The sequence below is a fragment of the Culex quinquefasciatus genome, chromosome 3, assembly GCF_015732765.1.
Source record: "Culex quinquefasciatus strain JHB chromosome 3, VPISU_Cqui_1.0_pri_paternal, whole genome shotgun sequence".
Taxonomy (NCBI): domain Eukaryota; kingdom Metazoa; phylum Arthropoda; class Insecta; order Diptera; family Culicidae; genus Culex; species Culex quinquefasciatus.
The window spans coordinates 176,417,100-176,430,020 of NC_051863.1; the positions used below are offsets into that span (position 1 = coordinate 176,417,100).

Below are 12,921 nucleotides of genomic sequence, written 5' to 3' on the forward strand. Positions count from 1 at the left end.
ACGAAAAACACTAAAATCGCTATATCTCTGGAAATACATTTTGGAAATGCTTCAATTTTTTTTGCCCAAGCAGTTTATGGCGCATGTTTTCGAATGGCTTTTTGTTTGAAACTGAATTCTTTAAATTAGATAGTGTTATCTGTAAAATAGTCCAAAAAATACCTCTAAAAAGGCTTCATCCATAAAGTACGTCACGCTAAAATCAGCCAAAATTTACCCCCCTCCCCCCCCCTTTGTCAAGCTTTCCCTATACTTATAACACACAATGTCACACTTTCTCAAACCCCCCCTCCCCCCCCTAGAGCGTGACAGACTTTATGGATGACGCCAAATGGCTTTGACCACATTTACTGGTCGAAAATTGTGAATCGAAAAATAAAATGTTCATCTCCGATCCCACGGCTACAGATCTGACTTTTAAAAATTGTGGGTTTTACGAGCGGTTTTCCAGTGATGGAAGACACACATTTTTAAGAGCGGATACAGACATCGCTCATGTATTTCAGTAAAAGAGCTCTCAAAAATCAGACTTTGAGTTCCGGGTTTCGGGCCAAAATTCAATCGAAAGAGCGCAATTAAACCTTCAATTTAGGATTTTTCCTGGGACGAGTCCTCGCCGTGCACGAATTTTTTTAGATTTCTGAAAAAACTGTTTTTCCAAAAGCAAACCTTAAACCTTTCTTTTGTAAGAAAGGCAAAAATGGATACAAATAGTTTGACATAATCAATTTTCTGTTTTATTACAATACAGTAAAGACTCGATTACCTGAAGCCTTGATTATCCGAAGTTCAACTATCCGAAGGTTTAAGGAATTTCGGACAATCGAAAAATTTCTCATTTTTTTTTCTTACATTTAACATCAAATTTGAGTTCTGCGACCCCATTTTAGTCAAATTTGAATATTTGATTGCCTTTTAGATAAAAAATTGCTTATTTTTCAATTTTTCAGCACCGCCATCTTGGATTAATATTTCTTTTTAAATAATTTTAGAGTAGTTTATGGTTATGCTCGACAATCAATAATTTGACAATTTTTCGTGATTCAATTATCCGAAGTGACATTTTTTTAAGGCCTTCGGATATTCTAGTCTGGTCTGTTATTTAAAAAAAATCAAATTATTTAAGTCTACCTATTTTAGCATGAGCATGAGCATGAGAGATCACCCATGGTTGCCCCTCCGTTGCTGAACAGAACCGTAATATCCTTTCAGCACTACTGATTATATGCTTCGACGATCTAGTGGTGTTTCCCTTATCAACAGCATGTATGAATGCGCTGAAAAGATAAAACACCATGATTGCTAAAGCTAGATCAGTTGCGAATAGGTAACAGTCATTGGCCACCAACGGCGCCCGCCATGTCAGTTTGTAGATCTCGATTTTAAGGGACGGGAATGTTAGTTAGCGCAGGTTGCTACTAGGGCAGCTGATTTACTCTGTGCTTACACCCCACAAGCGCCAGGAACCTGAAAATTTGTTAGTAGGATAGGGTGTTTGGTCAGGATTCACCATAGAAGATGATGATGCGACCCAAAATCTTAGTGTTTGTTGAAAGGTATTATGTTTTAATCTCAAGGCAAGCAATCGGATGCTGCGGATGAGTCATTTCCCGTTTATCGGCTGTTAACTTTTAATTGAAATGGATTAATCTTAGACAGCCGGCTGTGGAAAGATAGAACCAAAATTATTTGTAATTAAATGATGAAGAATTTAACAGTGTACTTTTTGATTGAGCTGTTTTTATGAGTTTTATATGATTGATGTTTAGTAGAGTACTGATTAACGAAGCGAACGACGAGTTACGATGTTTATCGAGCTGAAATTGTATGAAAAGGTTTTGTTGTTGTTGCACACCGACGACGAGCGCGAAAAAAAAAACCTTGCGACGGAAGGGCATCGCAAATCAGACTGGCTCAATTGTCATCGATGACAACCAGAGCCAGCCGCACCTTAACACACATACACGCACGCGAAAAAAACCAAAAAAAACACCGATGACGAACGCGAAAAAACACTGCGAACCGACGGAAAGTCATCGCAAAGCAGACTGCGGAAAAGAAGAGAAAGAAAACAACATAAAAAAAATAAATAAAACCTAATCACATCAAACCAATCACCCCATGCACACAAAGAGCGACACAAAAGAGACGAAAATTATCACGAAGAAACAGGACTGCGCGTCCCCAGAAGCACTGCACTTCTGATGGCATTATTCAATTATTCTATTTAAGTCTACCTATTTTAATTTAAAAACAGTCCTTATCATAACCTTAAACTTTGCTAAAGACCCTAAGCGATCGAAAAATTACTTCTCAAATTATAGATTTGCGAATATTTCCATTGCACTTGTCTATGGACAGGTATCAATTTTTTTTAGCAAACCAAAGATGCCAAAAGGGAATAAAATTGAGAAATAAAAAAAAATAATCAATTTTTTTTTTTTTGGCGTCATTCAACAGAACTGCTCGGAAAGATAAAATATTACATTATTCATGTCCCACTCCTGTTTTTCAAATAGTCTATGACTTAAGAAGCTTTTCCAAGTTTAACAAAAAGCCTATGGTTTTATGAAAAATGTTTGTAGGGCTAAAAGAATTAAAAGCCGCATAAAGTCATTGCAAATTCAAATCCACGTCTCTCTCTCTCTCTCTCTCTCTCTCTCTCTCTCTCTCTCTCTCTCTCTCTGCAGATTAGAAGATTTGAAGATTTGAAGATTTGTAGATTTGAAGACTTGAAGATTTGAAGATTTGAAGACTTGAAGATTTGAAGATTTGAAGATTTGAAGATTTGAAGATTAGAAGATTTGAAGATTTGAAGATTTGAAGATTTGAAGATTTGAAGATTTGAAGATTTGAAGATTTGAAGATTTGAAGACTTGAAGATTCAAAGATTTGAAGATTTGAAGATTTGAAGATTTGAAGATTTGAAAATTTGAAGATTTGAATATTTGAAGATCCAAATATTAAAGGGTGAATTTTTATAATAAGTTTAATCTTCAAAAAAATATTTTTTTTTTCTAAAAAACGTTACTTAATCCACCCTTAGGTGGTTGTTGGCTTCCTCACATTTAGAGAGTAATGCTATCCAAAATAGATACACAAGGGCGGACCTTTCCGTGTTCTATCAACTTGATTCATTATTCATTCCATCAGATTGGGTAGTTAGATCTTCATAATTCAGGGCACTTATGTGCTTATAACTTTTGATAGGGTTGTCAGATTTGCTCGTTGGAAAGGTCTTTTGATCATCTATCCATCGACAGGTCGCATGAGAGATCCGGACGTTTTCATCGAAATATATGAGATCCGGTCTCTAAAAAGTTCATAGATAGCACTTAAGTGCTTATAACTTTTGATAGGGTTGTCAGATCTTGAATCTTTTGAACTCGTTGGAAAGGTCTTTTGAATACCTTTCTTAAAATGTATAGCATGACAGGATTTCTTACAAAAACCACCCTTTTTACAATCTTCCGGACTTTTGTTAGAATTGTTTTTTTAGCATAACTTTTAAAGTACTTTACTAAACTTTATAATTTTCAATAGCGACTTATGGGACCCCAAGACGGATCGAATGAGACCAATACGGTCCAAATCGGTTCAGCCAGTGCCGAGATAATCCAGTGCAAATTTTTTTGATCAACATTCCACCACACACACAGACATTTGCTCACAATGTGATTCTGAGTCGATAAGTATACATGATGGTGGGTCTAGGAGGTCAAATTAAGAATTTCGTTTTTCGAGTGATTTTATAGCCTTTCCTCAGTAAAGTGAGGAAGGCAAAAAGCAATAAACAGTTATAAAGAATGTTAATCTAGGGAATGGGATGGAACGGATTATTTTACAGCTCATAAGAAATTGACATTATTCATGTCTTGGAGACCAAGTTTAAGTCTCATTTTTGATCAACGCTGTTTAAAACAATTCTGGAGTTTTTTTTTAAAGGACCAATAAACCAAATTTTCAGTTTTTGCTTTTTGGGTGTTTTTCAATACCCCTGACTCAAGGCGGTTCTAAAAACACCCAAAAAGCAAAAACTGGAAATTTGGTTTATTGGACCTTTTCAAAAAAAAACTCCAGAATTGATGTTTGCAAATTCGGGTAATGTTTGATTGCCATATCAGTGTCTTGGAAACAAGAATTAAATAAAAAATAACATTAAAATAAGAAAACCAACAACACGTAAAGTAACATAAAAATCGGAAGGATTTTATCATTTTTTTAAGTTGCCGAGCTAATTTTAAATTATTTAAAAATTGCACTGCACTTTAATGCCACAAAGTTCATGGCATGGTAAGCATGGACAAAAATCGATTATTTTTGTAGTATAATTCAAAAATGCACAATAAATTTAACAAATTTCTACCTAGTTCATAATGCAATCAAATATATTTTTTAAAATAAAAATTGATCCAGCGAGCTAAACTAATCCGTTTTAAATAAGGAATCAGCTAACAGGACGGATTTTTACCTGCAAATGAAACACTCTAGTTCCAACCCACGGTGGGTGGGTAAGCGCCGTCAAACTTCTGAATGAACCCATCGAAACACGAGTACACGGCAGGCAGCCACTTGGGCGGGCAGCCACTCTTAGACGAGTTCTTATTCTTCTCCTCCTTTTTTTTTGGCAACATCGCACTTGTGTACCTTCTACAAAAAGGCTCCAACTGCCGTCGCCCATAGTTAGGCTTGACAAAGGACTCTCCGCCTAGCGCCTAGGATTATGTTTACCAACGGCGTGTGTTTGTTGTTGTTACACACACACCCAGCAGAGCAGAAAAGGTCGCCAACGACAATGACCCGACGGTCTCGTGGGCGACGACGACGTCGTTCAGGGTTGAAGTACCTTGGATGTTTGGCGGACTGGTGGAGCTTTCGGTGGAAAATCGTTTCAAGATTTTTTGGTTGGTCCCTGGGCGGATTTCCACCAAGCGGGATAACTGAAGAAGCGGCAAATGACACTGTTTTTGTTACACTTTTCGTTCCAGGTACGTACAGTACCAGGGCCCATTAATGACCCCGAAAGATGGTTATGACGGTTGTTGTTTGAGGATTTTTTTGTGTCTTTTCTTCAGGTGCACCAGTGTGTTTTATTTTCCCACGTGAATTTCATGCTCCAGGACCTGTCTGCGATGTTATGGGCCAGCAAAAAAGATGTCTGGTTGAATATTTGTTTTTGTTCCAGTTGGAAAAATTCAACGAGAATTGTTACTTTTTGATTTGATTTTTTTGACTAATTTTTGCAGCACATTTGAAATGACACATTTCAGGCTGATAGAGAACCCAGTGTTACCATTAATGTTCAATGTGCCACTGCTACGCCATTTTCATGTACTCAATTTCAACTTCATATTTTATTCATTATTGGGGTTGAAATGTGAAATGCTTCCAGTTAATAAAAGTGACTCGAATCAAACAGTTTACCGTTAAACCTGCCCACAGCTGAAGTGAAAATGTTTCAGCATAATTTTTCATTAAAATATTTAAACAATTTTATGCAAACTATCAACACTATTCTGCGATATAGCCAACTATTTGGAGCAGCTCCTTTGCAATCTTCTAAAATCCTACAATCTCTTGTACAATCAGTTTGGACCATTCTCATAGTTACATTTTATTCCTGGTGCAGCTACGTGCTCACCAGAACTTCATTAGAAAATGAGACCTTGATTTCTAAAATTACACACACGATATATCACATCAATCAATTATTGATTCTAGCAGTGATTTTAGTATGTTGTCAACGCTTCAAGTATCGTTACCGCTCATTTTTCTACAAAGTCTCGTTGATCATTCAGGATTTGCTCCAAGAAGGTCACATCATAAATTTTGAAAAGATGAGTCTTCAACATCACCGAATCATGCTAGGATTACTGCTTCTAATGATTTCCAAACTTTTCTGTGAATTCATCATCAACAAAAATCTCGCAATTCAGCAGAACGGATACCTTCTTGTTCCATTTGTTTTAACAATCCTCTGCCTCTCTCAGTACTTTTTCGCGATGAATTTGCTTCGGCAAATTCTGCGAACTCTCAACACGATTGCAAAATCTTTTCACGAGAAAGACTCAAATACAAATTTAAGCAAGCTCGAATTCGTCCAAAACACCACCATGACCACCATCGTCATCGTCCACGACACCGTCGATTCGTTTGGATTTGTGCTGCTGGCGGACTCGCTGGCCACCCTGCTTGGCGTTCTGATTCAGCTGTACGAGCTGTACGATTTTTGGGATTTGAAGGAACATCCCCTGGAAGCGTTGGATATCGCTCGCGTGGGGTCACAGCTGATTTGGATTTTTCTGCAACTGTGCAAACTTTGGATGCTTTTGTACCCACAGTCTGCGGTGAAGTATGAGGTATAAGATTTAAAATTTAATTTTAAGGAATTTTCATGTAAGCTTGAATTTTAATTTCAGCTTAAGAAAATCCAGCAAAACATTTGTCAAATTTCAGCGGAGCATTTGCAGTTTAAGGTATTTTTTCAAAATTTATCTAGACAATTTCTGAACTTAGTATTTCCAATTTTCAGATAAGCAAATTTTCCGATGCTCTACTGTTGGAAGAGGACAACTTCTCAACTTGGGGATTCGTGGATTTGGACTTGAGAGCAGTGGGTGAAGTATGTCTGCTTTTTTTTCTAATTTAATTTATTGTAAAAAGGCTGGTTAACTGATTTTTTTTTAAATTTTCATGAGCGTTTCAGTAAAAAAGCATTTTTTATTCTAGAAAGTTTTTCGCAACAGACTTAAGGTGAAGCCGTTGATCATTTTCGAAGAAAATTGATCATCACTATAAAATATTCTTTATTAAATTCAATTTAACTAATTTCTGCACCAAAATGAATCAGCATGTGCCGGTTGTTGCTTTCTTGAAGTCACTGAAGGAATTTTTGATCTAAAGCAATTGTGTTTCAAAATTTATATAATTTTGTGGTACAATCATTGAATTCCTAGTTGACAATCATTGATTGATTGACGATTTCCATAACTTGACAAGGAATGGGATTATCGTTACCAAAAGGAATCAGCATGTGTAGGGCACTATTATAAACAACTTGTTGAAGGAATTTTGTCAAAATATTGAAAGCGACGCAAAATTTATATCTTTGAACGAAAAATCATGACAATGATGGAAGTCTTCACGTTAACCTAGTTATAGAAAATAAATAAAATGCTTTAAAGAATCCTCTAAGATTTCTTTTTTTTTTTTGTTTGTTCAGGAAGCAAGCACTCGATACATGGAAACTGGCATTTTCAATTTACTCGATTTCCGACGGAAATTTGGTTCTGCAAAATATTTGTACTGTTTTATTTTAGAAAACAACAAAAAAAAAAATTCTCAAAATTGGTAAAGTTAAGAAGAAGGTTATGGCGTTGTGCCTTCTTTTGGAAGAATCATCACATCAAAATAATATTCCGAATGTTTGTTTTTAGTATGTCTGAACTGAAGTTTTATTTTGAAATCACAATTATTTGCAAAGATTTGTTTATCAATAGTTAAAAATCTGCCATGCAATTAAAAAAATTAAATTAAATAAAAACACAAATAATTTTGTTTTCTAAAACTTTATTTGTAATTCTATAGAACTGGTATTGTTAAAAAAAAAACCTAAAGGAAATAACTGTAAATAACTCTTTAACTGCTATTTTTTCATAACAAAATCGCATAAAAAATATTTTTCAAGAACTTCTTTTGTTTCAAAGAATGCAAAAACTTATAGAAATTATTTTTGGAAAACCTTTTTGTTATAAAAGTAATGTTAATGATTTATAAAAGTTAAATATAATTAAAATTATTTGTATGCAAAGCCAATTTTTTTTCTCAAGCTGGCTCAATGATTTTAAATTAGAAACTTTGTTTCAAAGAACTGGTCTTTTTCAAAAGAATGTAATTTTTTTTTAAACAAAGAACAACTTATTTTGAACGCAGTGGTCACGTTGAAAAGAATGCAAAAATACCCATAAAATATTAAACAATATAATTTCCTTCGAAAAACAATAATTTTCATTAAAAATCGAGACTTTAAACTCCATTTCATATTTTTTTCAAATGTTAGAAAATTTGATTAAATTAACTATATTTTTTATTTTTGCAAACATGTTCAGATTGTTTGCACAATTTGCTCCTATTTTCATTGATGAAAATTGGAAAGTAACTTGTGTTTTTGTTATTTTTACAGTACTTTGTTTAATTAAAGTCATATTTATTTATGAAATTTAATGCATTTTAAAGATTATTCAGTACTTTATTTTTTTTGTGTTTTGAATTTGGAAAGAATGACAGATTTTTAATCATCACGGCTAGGCAGAAGTCGAGCCAGGGTCGAGGGAGGGGAAAAAATATAAATATTGAAATAACAATCTATAGTTGCAGCATTTGTATGGAAAATGCATTTTACACTAGTTCAGTTGTTTTGCAATCATTAATTTCCAGAAACAGAAAGATTGACGATAATAAAAAAATTAGCGAAAAAATACTTAAACATGGAACATTTTCAAAAATCTAACGATTTTGAAATTAACTGTTTGCTAAAACTAAATCTAAATGCAAGGAAACGCATTTTCAATTGATTTAAGCTGATTGTACATTTATTTTCATTGAAATTTTAATGTTTTCTAAAAAAATAATGTTTTGTTCCCTGATTTTTAAGGCCAACCCTGGGGGTTGAAAAGAAATGAAAATTCAAAATAAAATTAAATAAAATTTTATCATTTGGGATTTGGGATGCAAAAATTGAGCTTAAAAAAATTCTTCAAATTTAAACATAATTGTATTTGAAATGAAATATTAATATATGTTTTACAATAAATAAATAAAAGTATTATACATGTCATGCGTTTAGTTCGTTTGCCAAAAAATACATTTTTACGATAAGTTGAAAATTATCACGAATTCTATGGACCATTCCAGACCCTTTAAAATTTTTAAATCATCTTTGTCCTAATTTGTTTTGAGTGGCTCTTTGAATATTTCGAGATGTTTTGGAACTAATGTTAAAGCAAATTTTTTTGTTTGACTTTAAAACGGATCGTGATTTTTATTGTTTCATTATTTTTATTTGAAATTTTCAAAGGGAAATTGAACGTACAGCTCAAATAATTTTGTAAAATTCAAAAATATTTTTTATTTAGTAACATCGTTTTTTTTCTAACATTAAAAAAAATCAAACAAACCTCAGATATAGTTTCACAAAATTTCTATGGAAAGTAGCAAAAGGGATTTGATCTTTTAAGAGTTAATGTCGTTTTCAAAATAAAAATATATCGGAAAATTAAAAATTGGAAAAGGAAAAACACTAAAATAATCTTTGAAACATATTGCATTACCTTTTTAATTGGACTTTTTTAAATATTATTTTCTGTCAAGATCAATTTTACCTTCCGATACAAGTGCTGAACAGTTGAACATTTTAGCACTCAAATGGATGTTGCAAAAGTATTTTTTGCAATTCCGTCGTGAAACTACTTACTTTTCCTGTCATTCTTGAACGACGAAATAGCCTACTTTTCTGTACCAAAAATAACAGAATCGAATAGCAACACTTTTCAAAATAAATGCTGAAAAGTTCTACTTTTCAGCACTCAAATGGGTGCTGAAAAGTTGAACTTTTCAGCACTTGTTTCGAAAAGTAAAACTTGTCAACATTTTTTGATTTAAACGATTTATTGACAAAATACATGAAAATTCGACTTTAAATTTCACACAATGGGTGTTTTTCGGAATTGCAAAAAATGTTGTGTGGAACTCGTTGCAAAACTTGATTTTTTCAGCACTCTTCGTATTTATCCAACTCGGTGAACCTCGTTGAATAAATGTACGACTCGTGCTGAAAAAATCCTCTTTTTGCAACTTGTTGCATAAACTACTAGTTGGAGTTGGATAAATACGATGAGTGCTGACAATATCTAGTTTTACAACGAGTTGCTAACAACATTTTTTTTCAAACGCTTTTTGAATAGAATTTTATGTCCAACATTCATGTGTCAAGTCAATTCACCGTTCAAAACAAAAAAATATTGAAAATGAATTACTTTTCGATACCAGTGCTAAAAAGTTCAACTTTTCAGCAACCATTACTGTGCTGAAAAGTAGAATTTTTCAGCACTGGTATTGAAAGGTATTAATTTTCCATGCTGTTATTTTTGGTAGAGAAAAGTAGGCCGTTTTGTCGCACGAGAATTACAGAAAAACTAAGTAGTTTCTCAACGGAATTGCAAAAAAAAGATTATGATGCATGTTCAATTAAAAAAATAATAATAAAAAAGAAAAAAGTGTTTAACGTGAAGACTTCCATCATTGTCATGATTTTTCGTTCAAAGATATAAATTTTGCGTCGCTTTCAATACTTTGACAAAATTCCTTCAACAAGTTGTTTAGAAAAGTGCCCTACACATGCTGATTTCTTTTGGTAACGATTTTCCCATTCCTTGTAAAGTTATGGAAATCGTCAATAATCACTGATTGCCAACTAAGACGTCAATGACTGTGCCACAAAATGATATAAATTTTGAAGCACATTTGATTTAGATCAAAAAAAAAATTCAGTGGCTTCAAGAAGGCAACAACCAGCACATGCTGATTCCTTTTGGTGCTAAAATTCGTTAAATTGAATTTAATACAGAATATTGCATAGTGATGATCAATTTTCTTCGAAAATGATCAACGGCTTCACCTTAACTAGTCGACATTTTTAAGGATGATGGGACAGAAGCCTTATCTTGTCTTACCCTGTGCACGCTTCCCGGGCAGACGGTAATAACAAAATTCATGCCATTTCAATAACAAATACTGTTAAAATAACAAAAAATGTTATGGATTCTTCTTTAAAAATCCATTTTTGTTAATGTTATCATAACAAAATTTGTTATTGGCCTGATATTGGTAGACAGCCAAAACAACTTTGCAATACCATTTTTTGTTATGGAAGAATACCTCCAACTGTTATTGGGATGATCGGATTAGTTGTTAAAATAAAAAAAAATAATAACAAAGATTTTTTCGAAAAATAACTAAAAATGTGATTAGTCTGTTATTACAATAACAATCCAATAACAAAAAAAAATCATAACGACGAATAACAAATCTTGTTATAAATAACATAAAATGTTATTCCCAAGTTATTACCGTCTGCTCGGGTTTTGGTTGTTAGTGATAACAATTTTGAAGGTGAAGAAATTCTCGTGAAAAAATAATTTCCGACAAGATTTGAGTCTAGTTTGAAATCATAAAGCTTTTGAATGGTGGTTTATTTTTTAAGGTTGTATTTAATTCAATAAATATTGTAATGCTATTCAATAAATATTTGCCCAAAATGAAATGAATTTCTTTTGATTCTGATATTCATGTTTGAAAGTGGAATAAAACCTAGTCTTTTAATTTCAGATGTCAAATTTCCTTGCCACCTATCTCATCATTCTCATCCAATTCCAAGAAGCCACGAAAGCTAGAAAGGGAGCTGTTCCGCACTAAGAAAAACTGAAATCCTCTCAAAACAGGTGGTGACATGTATTTTTAAGGCGCTTCAAATTCCACACGATGCCGTGAGAAGCTTAAACGGAATACTTGAGTATGCAAAAAAAAAAGATGAAACAAACGCTGCTCCACATCAGCATATGTCAAAAGAAATATGTTTTTTTTTCTTCCCCTCGACAAAATCCCCAACAGCTTGCGATCCTCATTTTGCGACCTCCGTCTTACGCTGTCAAGCCGCAACCTGCAAGAGGTGCCAACAACTTTTTCCAGCGAGCAGCACCACACTCGAAGAGCAACAGCATAAAATATTTATGCGGCCGAGATTTGTCCTGTGTACGTGGCTTTCATGGCTGCAGCTTCTCGCAGAGTGCAGCTTTTTTTTCTCGCGTTGCCGCTCGTCAAGAAGACAAAATAAGCCTCTGTGCATTTCTGCGAGTGGGGGTGGCTGGGACTGGCCAAAGTATGCTAATGCCCCGGCCGCCGCCATAACTTGCGAGCAAAGTTAATGGAATAAATAATGTTGCTAACTGAATTTGCTGCGCGCCGGCGAGGATTTTTCGGTGAAACACGACGGAAACGGAACGAAATCCGCTGTGTTTCCTCCAAGTGCTGCGAGCTCGGGAGATTTCAATTATTAATTTCGAACATTATTGTACAGAGTCTTATTTCGGTGGAAAGTTTTTTTTTTTTTTTTGGTGGGGGTGGGAAATGAAAGCAGAGATGTTCTGTTTTGTTCTGCTTTTGCTACTGCTGTCGTTTTTTGGTGCAAACTTTTGCAAGCTTCATAAATTTGTCCGCGAGAGAATACACTTAAAATCAGATTAAGAAGTTGAACAGACAACGATATGGTCAATAAACATGCTGATTGTGTGACGGTTGTTTGAAACGAGAAAGCCAGCGACCAGTAAATTAAAAGCATGAATTTTAATGAAGGTTAATACTAAGATAAGTTGGTTTAATACTAATTTTGTTTATTGAGACAGCAGTTCTGCTAACGATTAGTAAAATATTTCATATAATTTTTAAGTTCCTGGAATTTTCAGTTCTGTAGTACACAAAAAAACCAATGATCAAAATGATCAAAATGATCAAAATGATCAAAATGATCAAAATGATCAAAATGATCAAAATGATCAAAATGATCAAAATGATCAAAATGATCAAAATGATCAAAATGATCAAAATAATCAAAATGATCAAAATGATCAAAATGATCAAAATGATCAAAATGATCAAAATGATCAAAATGATCAAAATGATCAAAATGATCAAAATGATCAAAATGATCAAAATGATCAAAATGATCAAAATGATCAAAATGATCAAAATGATCAAAATGATCAAAATGATCAAAATGATCAAAATGATCAAAATGATCAAAATGATCAAAATGATCAAAATGATCGCAAATTGATCAAATTGATCAAAATTATCGTAAATGATCAA

General features: G+C 33.5%; 1 protein-coding gene and 1 long non-coding RNA gene across 8 annotated transcripts in view; one reads left to right on the plus strand and one right to left on the minus strand.

The window, feature by feature from the left end:
• Nucleotides 1-12,921, minus strand: part of LOC6046162 (zwei Ig domain protein zig-8) — a 187,066-nt gene that overhangs the window by 140,309 nt on the left and 33,836 nt on the right. The window lies entirely within an intron of this gene.
• Nucleotides 6,230-6,618, plus strand: LOC119770309. Its single transcript, XR_005278768.1, has 3 exons — nt 6,230-6,359; nt 6,420-6,476; nt 6,533-6,618. It is a non-coding gene; the product is annotated as an uncharacterized LOC119770309 (long non-coding RNA).